Source organism: Dipodomys merriami, unplaced genomic scaffold, assembly GCF_024711535.1.
Source record: "Dipodomys merriami isolate MVZ:Mamm:240054 unplaced genomic scaffold, mDipMer1.0.p SCAF_1893, whole genome shotgun sequence".
Classification (NCBI taxonomy): Eukaryota; Metazoa; Chordata; class Mammalia; order Rodentia; family Heteromyidae; genus Dipodomys; species Dipodomys merriami.
Window position 1 is genome coordinate 3971 of NW_027203263.1, and position 18741 is coordinate 22711.

Genomic DNA, 18741 nt, shown 5'->3' on the forward strand with positions numbered 1-18741 from the left:
GTACTGAAAAGAAACCGGCCTCACTGGTTATACATTTCAGAACCTTTATATAGAGATCAAAGTATTCTTTAAAGTCACTCTTACTGAAAGTTAGTGTATATATTTTTTTAAAGTCTACAGATCTGTGTTCCAATCAATTTTATCTTATTTAACTTGCTCAGCTGTAGTTTACTGATATGGATTATTTTTTAAAAGATATTCAATATAAAGTCAGTTTTGAGAAATGAATACATTAGCATAGAACAAGAAATTGAACTTTCCTTTCAGAAATAAAAATTGGAAATATGGCATCAAATTTAACCTGAGGACAAACCAAAAGAGAATATGAATTTGTAATTAATTTACTAGTTAGTGCCAAGATGGCATTCATAAATGATTCTGTTTAAGTTTAGCACTGTTGGAGTGTTTCTGCATACTCACATATTCTTGAGATGTAAGAAGCACTGAAGTGTTTGAAATGTTGAGACTGGAACATAGAAAATGTGTGAGAACCAGCTTGACAGGTGTCAGAGATTTCCTTATGAAAATCTCACTACTTTTCCCCCAAAACTACTGCAAAGAAATAGCATATAGAACTCCTTCAGCAAGGTCAGAACAGATCCTAAGAAAGGGAAGAAAGGGGGAGCTAAAAGTGTGCAAAAATCAAGGTTAATCATTCCAAAGACATAATTTTAACATTACAGATATTTGCTTTTAGTGCTGAACAAAGGTATATGTGTGTGCTTAAGGATGGGTAGTGCGCAGGTTTTTAAGAGACTCAAGACATGATTAGTATCTCTGTCTAGTGAGCATGCCACCCTTCAAAATAGCTTGTGCTATTACTACACTATGATTAACCTGTAATGCAACAGAAAAATAGACTCACACCACATTGCTTTCTATCATTCTCTGAAATCATTTTTTAGAAAGTGCCATAAGAAAAAATTACACTTCAGCTTTGGTAGTTGGGTGGATAGTTCAGTGCGTAAGGTGCAGGTATAGATTATTCGATCTAAATTCTATTCAATACATCTATTTTATTAGTAGATTATATCTGCTTTTCATATATGATGCAATGTAAAACATTTTTTTCAAAATAACAAATGGAATTTAATTTATGTTAAACATAAAACAATGTTGGGTGTAACAATGTTTGACAAGAAATGTCCTTATTACCTTGTTTATGTAACTGTAACCCCTCTGATATCACCCTTATAATAACATAATATTAAATTTTAAAAAAGTCTCTACCTCTCATGCTAAAAAATAACATCAGACCTGAGCACTTAGAGATTTCTTACAATCATTTATAAGGCAAGCGTATATTTGTAAAAAAAAAAAAAAACCAGATTGGGGAAGGTGGAATAAACAGGCATCTTATGGTAACAGGAAAGTAATTTCATCTTTTCTTCCTTAAGAATATTAATCATAACTCTTCAGGATACTATACCATTTGCAAAGAACAGATAAAGCAATGATATAATCCATAGTCCTCAAGGGATTTATAATCTCATTAGAGCATCCAAGCATAAGCATAAACAAATATATGGCAATAAAAAGAAGCCAAGGCTCAATGCCAAGAGATTTCTGTAGACAGTAAGGTTATCTGTGGCATATCAAACAGAGTGGTGCATTTAAATATAAATGAATATTTAAATGTACCTACAGTTATATCTATTTTAAAGTTCCTTGGATAGTACAGATACATATACTGAAGATAAAATTATCTTGAGTAACAAGAAAAAAAATGAAGCTATGTCTATCCAGTGATAACTTAGAGATAGTGGTTTCAGATAAGCAGGTATTTAAGTGTTCAAACCACTCTCCAAAAATGATGTCGATTACCTTTGTATAGTAATCAGAGTGAGTTTCTAGTATCACCCAGGTAGAATCCATTTTTAAAGACTTCTGTTGGAAGTGGCACTGTGGCTCAAATGGTAGAGTGCTTGCCTTGAGCTGAAGAGCTCAGGGACACTCAGGTCCAGAGTGCAAGTTCAATGACTGACAAAAAAAGACTTTCATATATAATAACATATTTATTTCAAAACTTAGACTTGTATTAATACCACTCACCAGGAACATTGTTATAAACACCTCAATCTAAGTGTTGATTTGGATTTATTTTCTGATGCTGGTACTGGGCTTTATAAGCATGTTTGCTGAGCTTTTTCTGTTGAGGCTGATGCTGTAAAAATTGAGCCATACTTCTACTTCCCAACCTTTTAATGCTTTATATTATTGTTTGCTATTTTCATTTCTCACTCAAGTCAGTTTTTAGAAGTACTGCTATTGACAGTACTATGTAGTTGAGTTCACTTTTCCCCTTAAAGACTTTGTATCATGGCCACCAATTAATTGCTAATAATTACTACTCATTCATGCCATTCAGCATTCTTTCACATCTAGTCCTTGTTGCTTTTTACCAACCATATCATCCTCTACATTACTTGAAAATGGTTGTCTGAACAACTTTCCATGTTTGCTGTGAACGATTCTTTATGGTACCATAAATAAATACTACTATCTTTTTCTTCTTTTTTTTAATGCTAGTACTGGGGCTGAACTCAAGGCCTAGGTACTATCCCTTAGCAGCCATGTTTTCCCCCAAAGCTGGCCCTCTACCTACCATTTGAGTTACAGCTCCACTTCTGGGTTTTGGTGGTTGATTGGAAATAAAGAGTTTCATGGACTTGCTCAGGCTGGCTTTAAGCTCCAATCTTCAGATCTCAGCCTCCTAAGTAGCTAGGATTACCGTGAAGATCCATTTGTGTCTGGCTATAGTCTTTCCTCTTTCCTGTTGTCTTTAGCATTCTCATGACATTTAAGAGGGCAGTAATATGAAGTTAATTGAGTTCTTTTTTTCCTAATAGTTCACTGAGGGTTGATGATATTTTTCCTAGTCCTTTTATATACTGCATATGTGCCCAGAGTCTAAAAAGACAAATAGTTCAAATTGTTTATTGAGATAGATTTAGTGCATAATTTTTAGTCTGTTAAGGTTTTGGATATCTATAACAGAGAACCAGAAATCAGATGTTTTAACAACAAAAAAAATTACCGTCTCTGTCCAGAGACTACAAGTTCAAGGTCAAGAGGTCACCAAGTAAGGCTGGTTGCTTCTGAGGACTTGGAAGACAGTGGCTTTAGAGTATTCCTTGCTTTTATAAAGCTTTTTTGGTCTGTTGCAGGATAATTTCCATCAACGCATTTTTTTACCTTCATCTAGCTGCCTAAATTTTCTCTATTAATACTACCTTAAATATTTTATTGTAAAATTCTCCTTTGATATCTCAGCTTGAAGACTTTACTCCTCAACAGAGTCTATTTTTGGATGAGGTGAGCCCAATTCACAATGATGATGTTGATGCAATAATATAGATCAATGGCTATTGAAGAATTTAGTTTGCAGGTTATTTCCTATGTTGCTATTTTTTCTCTTCCTGAAGTGCTCCTATGACCCTATAACATGCCTATAAAATGTCTTACTTTCCTATTTTTCCATACCCCTCTTTTAGCATAGACTTAAGAAACACTTGACACCAAGTTTCAATCTTGTTTTACAAAGAGCTTGAGTGATTTGAGTCAAGAGGATCTAACAAACTACTGAAACATTTCCAAGTTTCATACTGTGTATTTGTTTATGTTCCAGTTAGCCTGGTTCATGGCTCTGAATGATTATCTAATCACATTGCTACACAATATTGCAAAGTAGACAACTGCATAAGTTTTCCTTGATCGGTCATCATGGAAAATAGAATCTTGATTCGATGTGGTTCCAGATGGTGGTTTGCTTACAATAGTTCAGATTTAATCATGGTCATTATAAAGGAAATGCAAATAAATTATACAACCTTTGTGAGAATTTTTATGTTATGTGCAACTACAGGCTTTCATTAAAGGCATTGTAGAGACAAAAGTAGATTTTCTTTAGGATTTAAAAAAATATTTCTGTTATCTTCACCGTATGAATAATTTAATTTTTAAAACCAGTACCTCATAGTTTTGATTGTTATTTACTTGCTGTTCATTGCTTTGAGCATGTCAAGATGCAATATTTTTTTCAGTGTTCTTAAACCTGCTCTCCAGAAACATGACAAGTGGGTTAAGATTATTACTAGCATTGTCAATTTTTTCTGAGAAAATATTTTTAGTATATATTAGTATAAAATCTCTGTAGTTTAAAAATTATTTATATAAATTCAGTATGCAACATTTTATGCTAGCTGTCCAGAATCCTGCTCTGTATGACTTACAGAACATTTATTTTTACCACTGAAGTCATAAAAGTTGTTTTCCATATCCTCTGTCAAACTTAACTACAGGCAAAAAGCAGTAAGAAATTACCTGTCAAGGGTATAAAGTTAACCCCCCAAAATCAATGGCTTTTCTGTATGCCAACAAAAAGTATGCCAAAGAAAAGTGTGGCTGAATTTAGGAAAGTAACTCCATTTGTAATAGCCCCACAAAAAATAAAATACCTAGGAATTAACTAAACCAAAGAAGTGAAGGACCTCTATGATGAAAACTTTAAAATCTTGAAAAAGGAAATCAAAACAGAACTTAGAAAATGGGAAAAACTCCCATGCTCCTGGATTGGAAAGATTAACATCGTGAAAATGGCAATACTTCCCAAGGCTATCTACAAATTCAATGCGATACCTATCAAAATTCCAACCTCATTCTTCAAGGAAATAGAAGAGGCAATCCAAAAATTCATATGGAACAATAAGAGACCCCGAATAGCAAAAATGCTCCTCAACGGAAAGAACACTGCTGGAAGAATATCAATACCAAATTTCAAACTCTACTATAAAGCCATAGTAATCAAAACAGCTTGGTATTGGCATAAGAACAGACCTCAGGACCAATGGAATAGAATTGAAAACCCAGAAATGAACCTACAGACCTATAGCCATCTAATCTTCGATAAGGAAGCTAAAACAATAGAATGGAAGAAAGACAGCCTCTTCAGTAAATGGTGCTGGCAAAATTAGCTAACAACTTGTAGAAAACTAAAGCTAGATCCTTATATATTACCTTGCACCAGAATCAACTACAAATGGATCAAAGACCTCGAAGGCAAAGCAGACACTCTGAAAACATTACAGGATGGAATAGGAGAAACCCTAGGTCTCCTTGGCTCAGGCCGAAATTTTCTGAATAGAGACTCTGAAACACAACAAATCAAAGAAAGGTTGGACAAATGGGATTGCATAAAGTTGCAGAGCTTCTGCAAGGCAAAGGACATAGCTAGCAAGATCAATAGAAAGCCCACCGATTGGGCGAAGATCTTTAATAGCCATACAACAGACAAGGGTCTCATATCTAGAATATACCTGGAACTCAAAAAATTAAATCCCCCAACAACAAATCTTCAAAGAAACAACTGCCCAATAAATAAGTGGACTAAAGACTTACAGAGAAACTTCTCTGAAGAAGAAAGAAGGATGGCCAATAGACACATGAAGAAATGCTCAACCTCCCTAGCCATAACAGAAATGCAAATCAAAACAACATTGAGATACCACCTCTCCCCAGTTAGAATGGCTAAAATCAAGAACTCTAATAACAACAGATGCTGGAGGGGATGAGGACAGAATGGAACCTTATTGCATTGTTGGTGGGAGTGTAAACTTGTTCAACCAGTTTGGAAAGCAGTATGGAGGTTCCTCAAAAGACTCCACATAGAGCTCCCCTATGACCCAGCAATCCCACTTTTGGGCATTTACCCAAATGTTTACAAACAAGACCACACTAAAGCTACCAGCGCGACTATGTTTATTGCAGAATCATTTACTATAGCTAAGATATGGAACCAACCCAAATGCCCCTCAGTAGATGAATGGATCAAGAAAATGTTGTGTATATATATATACACAATGGAATTCTATGCCTCCATCAGAAAGAATGGCATTGCCCCATTTGTTAGGGAATGGAAAGGCTTGGAAAAAATTATATTAAGTGAAATAAACCAGGCCCAAAGAAACATAGGTCCCATGGTTTCCCTTATTTGCAATATCTAGTATATGTCTGAGTCAAGCAGAAAAGGTCAGATAAGGTGATGTTAGGGAAATGAACCCTAAGATATGTATTCAATTTTTTTTCTTTCATGCAATTGTTTCTAACACATTTATAAGATGATTTCTTTGTTGCTTTGTATGGCCCTCCCCCACAGTATAACCCCTGCTTTCACTGTATTTGATGTTGGTATAATTTGTAGAGGTGAAGGGGAAAAACAAATCATTTAACTAGGGATACAGGTGGAACCATTGCAACAATGAGATATACAAGTAGTTGTGTCCAAAACGAACTTGACAACTTTGGTGCCGGGGGGGGGGGGGTGGGAGGGAGGATGAGCAGGGATGGAGGATGAGAAGGGATGGGAAGGGGAAACAAAGGCTACAATGCTTGATAAGAAATGTACTCATTATCTTGCCCATGTAATTGTAACCACTCTGTACAATATTTTCATAATAAAAAAAAAAACCTGTGAGATATCTTGCCAGTGCTAGGTCATGCCTGCAATCCTAGCTACTCAAGAGACTGAGATTTGAGGATAGCAATTGAAAGAATGTCCAGACATGAAAGTCCATTAGATACTTATCTCCAATAAACCACCAAAAAACTACAAGTGGCACTGTGGCTCAAGTGGTAGTGTGCTAACCCATAGCTGAAGAACTGAGGGACAGCGCCCAGGTCCAGAGTTCAAGCTCCATGACCTATATATATATATATATATATATATATATATATATATATACATACATACATATATATATGTATGTATGTATGTATACATATATACATATATTTATATGTATGAATAAATGACCTCTCAAGTAGAATAAACTTCAGGTCCATAAAATCGGAGTCTGCTTCTGAGATACTTATATTTCATATATGGTTTTTATTAGAACAGTTATATTAAAATTTGACACAACTGTACTAAAGATATAAAAGCAAATTACTTTTTTTCTGACCTGTGAGGGACAAATAAAGATTGAAAAAAAAACATGAAAAAAAAGTTACAAAGAAGCACAGGAAACCATACAAACTAGGAACAGAAATGAGAATGACAGATCTGGATAAAACTATCATTTAATCCTGGGTGTCTGGTCTCTTCTCATTTAGAAGCTGAGTTGAGTCATTACAAAGTCTCCAATCTCAGGGTAGGTTGTAATTAGATATAGACCATGTTAAGTGAAAAGGGCAGTGTTTTCACTTCTGCCCAAGGATAGGCTCCACTGAGAGATGTCCCCACCGTGGCCATCCTAGAATGCCTAGTCTCCAAGTAGGACAAGGGCCATTGGCCAATGTCCTCGTGGTCCTCACATGGTTGCCATGGTAGCAGTAGAAGCATCTGTGGATGGGCCCAGAATTCCTTGACAATGATCCTCCTGGCCCAAGTGCATAACTGCCGGTGGGTTTGCCCTGGGCTCTGATTGGCCCATTTTCTCACTGATGTCAATGGCCTGACTTCTGATTGGTCCAGTTCCTCCTGATGTCACAGGCCATTGTGAGGTATGCCCAGCAGGATACATAAGAGGCAATTGCCCTCCAACTCTGTCAGTTACAGCACTGGGAGCTTTTCCTTGGTGACCCGCTGGACTAAGTCAGAGCTACTTGGTTGCTTTCTTTGGGTATGGGGGTTGTGTTTGTCTTGTTTGGGTTTGGGGATTTCATTTACTAGTCTGGGGGTTGTATTTACTTGTTAGTTTACCTTTTCGTAAGATTTATTAGTTGGCAACTTCATTGAGATCATCTTAGGTAATAGTTAAGCTTGATCACTTGTCATCTCAGCTGAAAGATGGTAATGTACAACAAAGTCTCCTTTAGCTCTTCCCCCAAGAAGGAGTTGATCACTGTACAACTTGACAGAGATCATCGACTATGGCTGCTATGGCTATGTCAATCTGGCCCATCACCGCCTCACAGACACCACAGTGGTGGTCAAAGTTCTCTGAAAGAAAGAGCTGGAAAGCCATGAGATAGAAAATGAGGTGGCCTTTGTGAAAACTGTACGTCACCCACACATCATCTGATTATTCCAGGTGATGGAGAATGAAGACTGTGTGTACCTTGTCACTGAGCTGGCCACTCGGGGTCATCTCTTGAGGTGGATCAAAAAATCCTCCTCCAGCTACCTTTTAGAGTTTGAAGCCAGGAGGCTATTCAAACAGATCACGAGTGCTGTTGACTACCTTCATGAGAATGGAATTGCACACCTAGACCTGAAGGCCAACAACATCCTATTGGATGCCAATCTCAATGTCAAGGTCAGTGAATTTGGGCTGAGTGACAGGGTGACCTACACAAATGTTCCTACACAAAATGTTCGATGGGTACCAGGTGGACATTTGGGACTTAGGCGTGCTATTGTATGTGATGACAATGAGAAAGTTCCCATTTGAGGGGAGTAATATGGCTGACATAGGGTTACAAGTCCTAGAGGCCAGTACACTGTTCCCCTTCACCTATCTGCAAAGAGACAAGATCTCCTTTCTAAACTGCTGACTGTGGACTTCAATCTGAGGCCTGCTATTGAGGAGATAATGGAACACCCATGGCTGGCTCTAGGTGTGGGATTTGGCCTGCTTCCTGATGAGCCACTGCCTGGCAAGCTGGATCGCATTGTCAGAGTCATGTGTGACATGGGGTACAATGTAGCTGGCATTGAAAAGGCAATCCAGGACAGAGAATTCAATGAAGCCATGGGCACCTACCTGCTCATCCAAGAAAACTTAAAAGAGAATGCCAGAATTGTGGAATCAAAACTGATGCTTTTGGATAGTCCATCTGGCACAACTCCTGAGGACAATCCCACCACAACTCTCCCTCCACAAAGGAGAGCCAGCTTTTTTGCAGGACATAACGCCTTCAGCTTGTCCTCAGAATTTCAGTTACACAATGATGATGATCAGTTACCTCTCAATAAAACCCGAAGTGCCAGTCTGCTTGTCTTTCCTCTCTACTCCCTGCAGAGCTACAGTTCCAGCTTAATGTTGGGCCAGGATTCTTTTAGCTGCTTGACAGAATGGAGCATTCACACTCAGTGGAAAATGCCCTTCCCTCTGGGCAGCCTTAGGGGGAGGCCACAGCCCCCAGGTGGAATATTAGACAGGGCTGGAGGAGGGTGGCTAACAGGATAGTCACCATATTTCGCAGAATCTGCTGCTGTGTGAAGGCCCCAAAGTAATGTCCACAGATTGAAAGTAAAGCTGTCCCAGAGAAAGTGGTGCAGAACTCTGAAACAGCACAATTGAAAACCACCAAACTCAGACTTTCAGGGTGACTCTAACTGGGTTGTGGAAAATCTGAGAGGTGTGGATTTGAAGAGCTGCAGGAGGAGAAGGAGTCATGCAGAAAGTTCACACTGCAGAAGTCTCTGGCCAGCATGGCCAGGTTGTGTGACAAGTGCTAGGGGATTCTCCAGCTGGGATTCCTTCCCAAGAAAGGACACTGCACTGGCTTTCCAATGCTAAAAGATAAGCTGAAAGGTGATCTCAAGCTGCCTGTACTTTCTGAGCTGGCTAATTCCACATCGATCCCTTACTTGAGTATTGTCACTTCATTGAACAACCTTTCACATTTGTCCCTTGAACACTAAAGATGCTTTTGTCCCAAATGCTGCAGCAGGTCATCATCTCACCTTTTATGTATGTTGCTTGTCTGCCTATTTACTTTCAAGTTCATTTATTTAGGTTTAAAGTGAGACCCTTGATGCTATAGGAGCCCATGGATCTGAGGGGCAAGAGGCATCCTGGACTCTGCTTCTCTTTCAGCAGTCTTCAGGTGAAAGGGTACAACTCCTGAGCACACTAGGTACACTGGCTGGGTTGGAACATAAGAGCAAATCTTCACTGGGAATGGAGAGGGACCTGTCTCCATTCACCCCATACACTGTCAGTGGTTTCTGCCCCAACTTTCCTCCTATTCAATGCAGTTTTCTGTGGGTGTGATTTCTATCTAAACCTCATCATTATCCCAACATAATACCATCATCCAAGAATCCCTTATTTCAGACTTGTTTATTTGCTCACAGTCAAAGAGACCCTATTACCTAGACAGGTTGTTTGATTTGCAACTTCTCCCCCTCCCCAGGAGCCCCCATTTTCTTTAAGGGGAACCAGAATGTTGGGTTAGCTGTGTTTCAAATAAGAGAACAGTCTGAACAACCAGAGTTCCTGTTAGACTGGCAAAATATATGAAGTAGAATGATACCCCTTCCTTCAAGGTAGAGGTGAAGAAACCTGTGAAGGAGCAGGATTCCTGAGAAAGTATGGAGATACAGTGGTGCCTGTGGATGGATGCCTGGGTGGGCTTTGCTAGTGGGTGGACCTTGGCTGGGCTGACTGTTTCTGAGCATGAGCAGAAACTCGGTAAGATTGGATGTGGCCCTCGACCACTGCGTTATATGTGTTGGCTCAGCTACCGGGGGGGGGGGGGGGGGTTTAACAAGGGAGTGATGGGGAGCAGTTGGGCACACGTGGCCTTTGCTATTTGTGCTCTGAGTCAATAGGCTGAACCTGCAGAGCACACATGACATTTGTGGAAGGAAGTGAGCTGGAGCTCCTGGTAAATCAGATTCAGCTCAGGGCCATTTGGGAAGCAAATCTCCCCTCAAAGAATGAGATGGGATTCTGGTGGGCCAAAAGGAGGGGCCAAAGGACAGCCCAAGGAGGGCCAAAAGAGGGTAAAGGATGGGCACCTTATTGAAAGACAGGACTGACACTGATGCTGTATTACAACTCAGAGGAGGATGGCCAGGAAAGGAACTGAGGAATCCTGAACTCCACATGGACCAGTGTTTAGTGAAGAGGGTGGGTGGGGAGGGAAGTACTGTGAATTTCCTTGATTTCTCAATGCTTTTTCTTTTCTCTCCATGTTTGTTTGTTGTGTGTTTGTGTCTGTGCACCTGTACTGGCTCTGGGACTTGAACTCAGTGCTTTTCTCTCTGTCTCCTTTACTCTCTCTCCTTATCTTCCCCTTCTCAGCTCTCCACCCCATTCCATCTACCTTCCCTACTTTTCTTTCTCCCTCTTACATTCCTCGTATTCTTCCCCTTTCATTCTTCTCTCTCCTCTTCTCTTCCTATTTCCTCCTCCTGAAATCTTCCTGTTCCATTCGGTCTCCCTCTCTTCCTGCTCTTGAATCAGTCTCTGACAATGTTTGTTTCTCTGTCTCTCCTCTCTCTGTCTCTCTCTTTCTCTCTTTCAGTTTGTATGGTCATAGCTGGTTCTCTACCACTTGAGTCATACCTCCCGGCTTTCATTTCTCTAGTTAATTGAAGATGGAATTTCCTAGAATTGCTGTATCTGTAATCTTACAGGTGAACTTGTGGGATAGCTAGGATTACAGGCAAAAGCCTCCAGCATCAGGCAAACACATTAGACTTTGTTAGTTTGGTGTAGCAGAGGTTGTTTTCTCAGTTATTATGAAAGGGATTTGTGTACTTATGTAAGGGACAGCTGTGTGAGGGACACCTTACAAATGGTTGTGGAAGGAAGGGGGTGGTGGCATAGTGTGCAAATGGACAGGGAGGAAGGGACATGTGCACTGCACAAAGGGTCAGCGCTGAATGTTCTATTTTGGTAGAGATTCTGGGAGTCTCCTGAGAGGCCCCCAGCTGACACCCGCTTCCCCAGAGCACAAGGTTGTGGGCATGATGCTTCCTTTCCCCTGGCAGTTCCAAGGGGAAGTGTCTAGGCCTCATGGAAGAGTAGACCCTAATTTTTCTGCTGAGGAAACTGGCATGCTGGGGGAGCTGATGTTCAAATATTCAACTATTCTTTTTTTGTGGGGGGGGTCCGGTCGTGGGGCCTGAACTCAGGCCTAGGCACTTTCTCTCAGCTCTTCAGCTCAAGGCTAGTGCTCCACCACTTGAGCCACAGCACCACTTCCGGCTTTTTTCTTTTTGCTGAGGAATCGAACCCAGGGCCTCATGCATGCAAGGCAAGCGTTCTACCACTGAGCCACCTTCCCAGCACAAATATTCAACTATTCTAAATGTCACATCTCCATTTTAGGAATCACAAAGTGAATGAATTAAAATAAATTCCCTTCCTTTCACCTAGAGGTGGTGAAGGAACAGGAGACCTGAGAAAGCATGCCTATATAATGGTGCCTGTTGATGGACCCTGTCTGAGCTGACTGCCTTCCCACATGAACAGAAATCCGGTGAGAGTGGATGTGAGCCTTCATCACTGTGATGTTTGTTTTGGTTCAGCCAGGGCACTATATTTGCACAGAGAGTCAGTGCTGAGGGCCCATGCTGCCCTTGGGTGACAATGTGGGATGGGGAGGACTTGGGCACAGCAGGCCTTTGCTATGAGGGGACTGGACTCAGAGGGCTGAGCCTGCACTGCATAATGATGAGATTTGCAGAAGGAAGGCTGTGGCTCCTTGTAGACCAGTGGTGCCGCTCAGGGGTATTTAGGGAACAGAACTCTTCTCAAAGAATGAGATGGGTTTCTGGTGAGAGAAGCAGTGAGGCCAGAGTGGTCATATAGCAGGCATCTTGGTGATAGACAGTGTTGACATTGATGCTGAAGGAGAGCTGAGAGGAGGAAGCTAAGGACTCTTGTACTCTGGATGGAACCATCTTCAGTGAAGAGGAGGGTGGGCAGGGAAGTAATGTTGATTTCCATCTTGTCTCAGTCCTTTTGTTTTATTTACTTTCTTTTTGTTTGTTGTATGCATGTGTTTGTGAGTGTGTGCTGGTACTGGCACTTGAACTCAGTGATTTTCTCTTTCTCTGTCTCCTTTGCTGTCTCTTTTTTCTTTCCATTGCCTGTCTCTCTCCCCTTTTCCAGCTAACTTCCCTCCAGGTCATTCATCTTCTCCTCTTCTTCCCCTTTCCCTCTTCTCTTGTTCTGTTTCCTCTCTCTTCCTCTGCCTCAAATCTTTTTCTCTCCTACCCCTCTATATCTTTCTCTTTGAGTTTGCATGTTCATAGCTGGTGCTCTACCACTTGAGTCACTTGAGTCCAAGCCAACATTTTTCTTCTTAATTGAAAATGGAGTATGCCCAGGATGGCTTTAACTGTGATCTTCTGAGCATCAGCTTCTGGGAGAACTATGATTACAGGCATGATCCACCATCAGCAGCAATGCTTCTGACCTCGTTAACCTGGTGTTGCACAGGTTTGTTTCTCTGATTGAGAAAAGGGATTTAGGTACTTATCTGAGGGCTGTCCATCAAGGTGTAAGAGACAGCTTGAAAATGGTAGGGGAAGGAAAGGGTTGATGGATTTTGGGGCAGAATGGACAGGGAGAAAAAAACGTGCATGGTGCAAGTATGTCAGCACAGAGAGAAGTCAGAGGTTTTGTAGAGAACCTATGCATCCGCAGAGTCCTCCCACTGACACCCCCTTCTCCAGAACACCAGGCTTTGATCAGTTCTTATTTGAGGTCTTTAGGCCTCATGGAAGAATACCAGAGCCCAATTTTTTTCCTTAGCGAATCATCTTGCTAGGAGAACAGAGTTTCAAGTCTGAGAACATTCTGAACATCCAGAGCCCATTCTGAATGACAAAAATGTATGAATTAAATACTTTTCCTCCTTGTCAGCAAGAGGTGGAGAAACCTGTGAATGAGCAAGAGACCTAAGGAAGTATGAAGATATAGTGGTGCCTGTGGATGGACCCTGCCTGAGATGACTGCATCTGGACGTGAGGGAAAATTCGGTAAGATTGGATATGTCCTTCCAGCACTGGGTTATTTGTATTGGTTTAGCCAGGGCCATGAGATTTCCACAGAGAAGGTTTGGTGCAAGCTCCTGCTGTCTGCCCTTGGGTGACAAGTGTGTGATAGAGAGGATTTGGGCACACCTGGCTTTTGCTATGTGTGCACTGATGTGAGGAGGCTGAGCCTGTAGAGAAAACTGATGAGATTTTCAGCAGGAGGTGGACGGGAGCTCCTGTTGGATCAGTGGTCCAGCTCAGGGCTATTCGAGTGCATATCTCCCCTGAAATAGCAAAATGGGATTCTGGTGAGAGACCAAATAAGGGCTCCATGAGGGAAAAGATGCGTACAGGGTAAATGACTGGGTGGACACTAAATGTAAAGGAGAAGTGACAGGAGGCAGGTTAAGAAGGGAGCTGAGGAATCCTGAATTCCACATGGGCCGTTCTTCAGTGAAGAAGGTGGGTGGGAAGGAATTACTGTTGATTTGTAAGATGGCTTTAATTTTTTCCTTTTGTATGTTTGTTGTGTGTATGTGTTTGTGAGTGTGTGCTGCTACATCTCAGTGCTTTTATTCTTATGCTGTTTCCTTTCCCTTCTCTGTCCTCTCTCCACTTTTCTCACCTTCCCCCTGCCTTGCCCCGCCATCTCCCTTCCCTTGTTTTCATTCCTCCCATACCTACTCCTATTCTACTTCTCCTGTCCCTCTACTTGTTCTCCTACCCTCTACCATTTCCTCTCCCTCTCTTCCTGCTCTTAAATCTGTCTCACTCTCTTTCCCTCCCCCTCCCTCACTCCTTCTCTCTCTACACATCTCTCCCTCTTTCCCTTTCTCCTTCTCTGTCTTTCTCTTTCTTCTCTCAGTTTTCATGGATATGTCTGGTTCTCTTCTGTTTGAGTCACGCTTCCAGGCTTGCATTTCTCTAGTTACTTGAAGATGGTATCTTCCCAGCCTTGCTGTAAATGCAGTCTTCAAGTTGTCAACTTGGGAGATAGGTAGGATTACAGACAAGAGCCTACAGCATCAGGGAATGCAATTGACTTTGTTAATCTGGTGTGGCAAAGGTTGGTTTCTCTATTTTGAAAGGGTATTTGTGTATTTATGTGAGGGACAACTGTGTATGGTTCACCTTACAAATGGTTGTGGAAGGAAGGCAGTGATGCGTTGGTGTAAATGGACAGGGAAGGATGACTTTTTTGGAATCACAAAGTGATTAAAACATACTCCCCTCTTTTCAGCTAGAGGTGATCAAGGAACAGGAGACCTGAGGAATTATAGAGATAAACTGGGGCCTATGGAAGGACATAGCCTGGATGGACTTTGGTTGTGGATGGACCACACCCATGGATGGACCCTGCATGGGATGACTGCCTTCCCACAAGAAAAAAAATTGTTAAGATTGAATATGAGCCTTCACACTACAATATTTGTATTGGTTCACCTAGGGCATTTAGAATTGCACACAGAGGCAGTGCTGAGGACTGATGTTGCCTTTGGGTAACAAGTGTTTGATGGGGAGGAGTTGGGAAAATCTGGCCTTTTCTATGTGTACAATAGGTCAGGAGGCTGAACCTGCAGAGGAGACTAATGAGTTTAGCAGCAAGAGGAGGGCTGGGGCTCCTGGTGGATCAGTGGTACTGCTCAGGGCTCTTTGGGGAGAGCAGATCTCCCATGAAAGAACAAAATGGGATTCTGGTGAAAAATTCAATGAGTGCCACAAGAGGGAAAAGATGGGTACATGAGAAATGACAGGGTGGACACTAAATGTAAAGGAGAAATGACAGGAGCTGAGGAATCCTGAATTCCACATGGACCATTCTTCAGTGAAGAAGTGGGGTGGGAGAGAATTACCATTGATTTCCATGATTTCTCAATCCATTTTCTTTTATTTTTTCAGTTTTGTTTGTTGTGTATATGTGTTTGTGAGTGTGTGCTGGTACATCCATGCTTTTTTCTTATGCTCTGTTTCCTTTCCTTCTCTGTACTCTCTCCACTTTTCTCACCTTCCCCCTTCTGCCCTCTCTCTTAACCTTGTTTTTATGCCCCCCATAACTACTCCTACTCTATTTCCCCTGTCCCTCTTCTTATTCTTCTCATGCCCTCATTCTCATTCCCTCTTCTCATGCCCTCTTCTCATTCCCTCACCTTCTCTTCCTGCTCTCTGGTGTTCCTTATCTCTCCCCTTCTCCCTCTCTGTCTTTCTCCCTTTTTTTCTTTCTCTTTCAGTTTTCATGGTCATGTCTGATTCACTGCTTGAGTCACACTTCCAGGTTTGCATTTCTCTACTTAATTTTCCCAGACTTGCTGTAAATGCAGTCTTCTAGGTGGCAATTTGTGGGATAGGTAAGATCACAGGCAAGAGCCTACAGCATCAGAGAATGCATTGGGCTTTGTTAGTCTGGTACGGCAAAGGTTTCGTTCTCTCATATGAAAGGGATTTGTGTACTTTTCTGAGGAACCACTGTGTGAGGGTTACCTTACAAATCGTTTTGGGAGGAAGAGGATGGTGGGTTGGTGTAAATGGACAAGGAAGGTTAACTTGTGCACTGTACAAGTGCATTGAAAGGTGTTAGAGTCTTAGTAGAGATTCTATGAGTCCCCAGAGAGGCCCACAGATGACTCCCCATTTCCCAAAACAGCAGGCTTTGGGCATGGTTCTTCCTTTCCCCTGGCAGTTCCCAGTTAAAGACTAAGCCACATAGAGGAATTCAGAGCCCAGTTCTTCCCCTTACAGAACCAAAGATCTAACTTAGCCAAGTTTTAATATTTGAACATTCTGAAATCAAGAGTTCAATTTTGGAATGACCGAGTGTTTGAATTAAAATACATTCCCTTCCTTTCAGGTAGAGGTGGTCAAGGAACAGTTCAACTGAGGAAGCATGGTGATCTACTGTGCATGTGGATGGATGGGGCTGGATGGACTGGGGTTGTGGATAGATCACACCTGTGGATGGACCCTGCGTAGGATGGCTGGCTTCCCACAAGAACAGAAATTCAGTAAGATTGAATATGAGCCTTCACTACTAGGATATTTGTATTAGGTCAGCCAGGGCATTAGATTTGCACACAGAGGCAGTGCTGAGGAGTGATGCTGCCTTTGGGTGACAAGTGTGTGATGGGGAGGGGTTGGACACACTTGGTGTTTTATATGTGTACACTGGGTCAGGAGGCTGAGACTGCAGAGCAGACTGATGAGATTAACATCAAGAAGGAGGGTTGGGGTTCCTGGTGGATCAGTGGAAATGCTCAGGGGTATTTGTGGAACAGAACTCTTCGAAAAGAATGAGATGGGTTTCTGGTGAGAGAAAAAATAAGGGCCAAAATAGGCCAAATAATGGGTACCTGGTGCAAGACAGGGTTGATACTGATGCTGCAGGAGAGCTGAGAGCAGGAATGTAAGGAATCCAGAACTCCTCACCAATCAGTTTTCAGTGAAGGGTGGGTGGGGAGGGAAGTACTGTTATGTCCATTATTTTTCCATACTTTTTATTGTCTTTCTTTTAGTTTATCATGTGTATGCATTTGGGAGTGTGCTGGAAGTAAGGCTTGAAGTTTGTTCTTTTCTCTTTCTGTCTCCTTTCCCTCTGTGTCCTTTCCTTGCAGCCTCCTTCTACTGTCTGTCATCTCTCTTATGCCCACATTCCTTGACTTCCCCTACTCTCCTCCTTCTAATCATTTTTTCTCCATTTTCCATTCCTTCTAACGAGCTCCTTTCTCCTGAATCTGTTTCTCTGTCTTTATGTATGTGTGTATGTATGTATTTTTCTCTGTTATTCTCTCTGTTCATTTGAGTTCTCTTTCTCCATCCCTCTCTCTCCCTCCCTCAGTTTCTCTCTCTTGGCCATGGGCATGTTTCTCTCTAGTATTCTCCCAGTGGAGTCACACCTCTAGGTCTGATATTTCTACTGCGTTGGACATGGAGTCTGCCCAAGCTGGCTTTATCTGAAATCTTCTCAGTGTCAGCATGTGAAATAATTAGGGTTACACACATGAGCCTTCAGCCTTCAGTTGGTTTCTTTGTTTTTACAAAGGAATTTGTGTACTTGTGTGAGGGACAACTTACAAATGTTTGGGGAAGGAAAGGGTGTTGGTTTGGGCTGCAAGTGGAGAATGGACAGGTAGAGAATTACATTTTCACAGTGCTAGGGGGTCAGCCCTGAGAGGTGTCTGATCTTAGTAGAGATCCTGTGAGTCCCCAGAGAGGCCCTCAGCTGACACCCCCTTCCCAGAGCACCAGGCTTTGGGCATGGTGCTTCCTTTCCCCTGGCAGTTCCCAGGGGAAGCCTATAGGTCTCATGGAAGACTAGTAGGGCATGATTTTTGTCCTCATGGAACCACAGTGGGGAGAAAACTGAGTTTCAAATATTAGAACACTCTAAACTTGCAAAGGTGATGTCTGACATTACAAAGTATACAAAATAAAACATTTTTTCTTCCATTCAACTAGAGGAGAGAAGCCTTGGAAGGAAGCAAGACACCTGAGAAACCATGGAGTTACAATGGTACCTGTGGATGGACCCTTCCTAGGACATAGAGAAATTTGGTAAGACTGAATATGACCCTTTGCCCCAGGATTATTTTGCTGATTCATCCACAGGCATCAGACTTTCCACACAGAGGTACTGCTGAGGGCTGATGCTACCCTTGGGAGACAAGGGTGTGATGGGGAGGAGTTGGGCACACCTGGTCTTTGCTATGTGTGCACTGGGGTCAGGAGGCTGAGCTAGCAAAGCCAACTGAGGAGGAATTCACGAGGAGATGGGCTACAGCTCTCGTCAAATCAATGGCCCAGCTCAGGGGTATTTGAGGAGAAGAGCTCAGATCAAAGAATGAGATGGGTTTCTGGTGAGGGAAGCAATGTAGGCCACATTGGGCAAAGGATGGGCAGCTTGCTGATAGACAGAGATGGCAGTGATACAGAAGGAGAGATTTGCGGAGGAAGCTAAGGAATCCCGAAGTCCTTAAGGAGCAGTGTTCAGTGAAGAGGCTGGGTGGGGATGGAAATATTGTTGATTTTCATAATGTCTCAGTGTTCTTTCTTTTCCTTTTTCCTTTTTGTGTGTTTTTCTGAGTATGTGC

At 41.9% G+C, this 18741-nt stretch overlaps 1 long non-coding RNA gene across 2 annotated transcripts; it reads left to right on the plus strand.

Moving 5' to 3' along the window:
- The first annotated feature begins 7536 nt into the window (after positions 1–7536).
- LOC138830329 (uncharacterized) lies at positions 7537–18204 on the plus strand. Of its 2 annotated transcripts, XR_011372998.1 has the most exons (6): positions 7537–7619; positions 8031–8255; positions 12054–13121; positions 13548–13663; positions 16506–16659; positions 18110–18204. It is a non-coding gene; the product is annotated as an uncharacterized lncRNA (long non-coding RNA). The 2 variants fall into 2 exon arrangements; XR_011372997.1 differs by lacking the exons at positions 7537–7619; positions 8031–8255 and having other exon boundaries at positions 11774–13121.
- Positions 18205–18741: the final 537 nt, after the last annotated feature.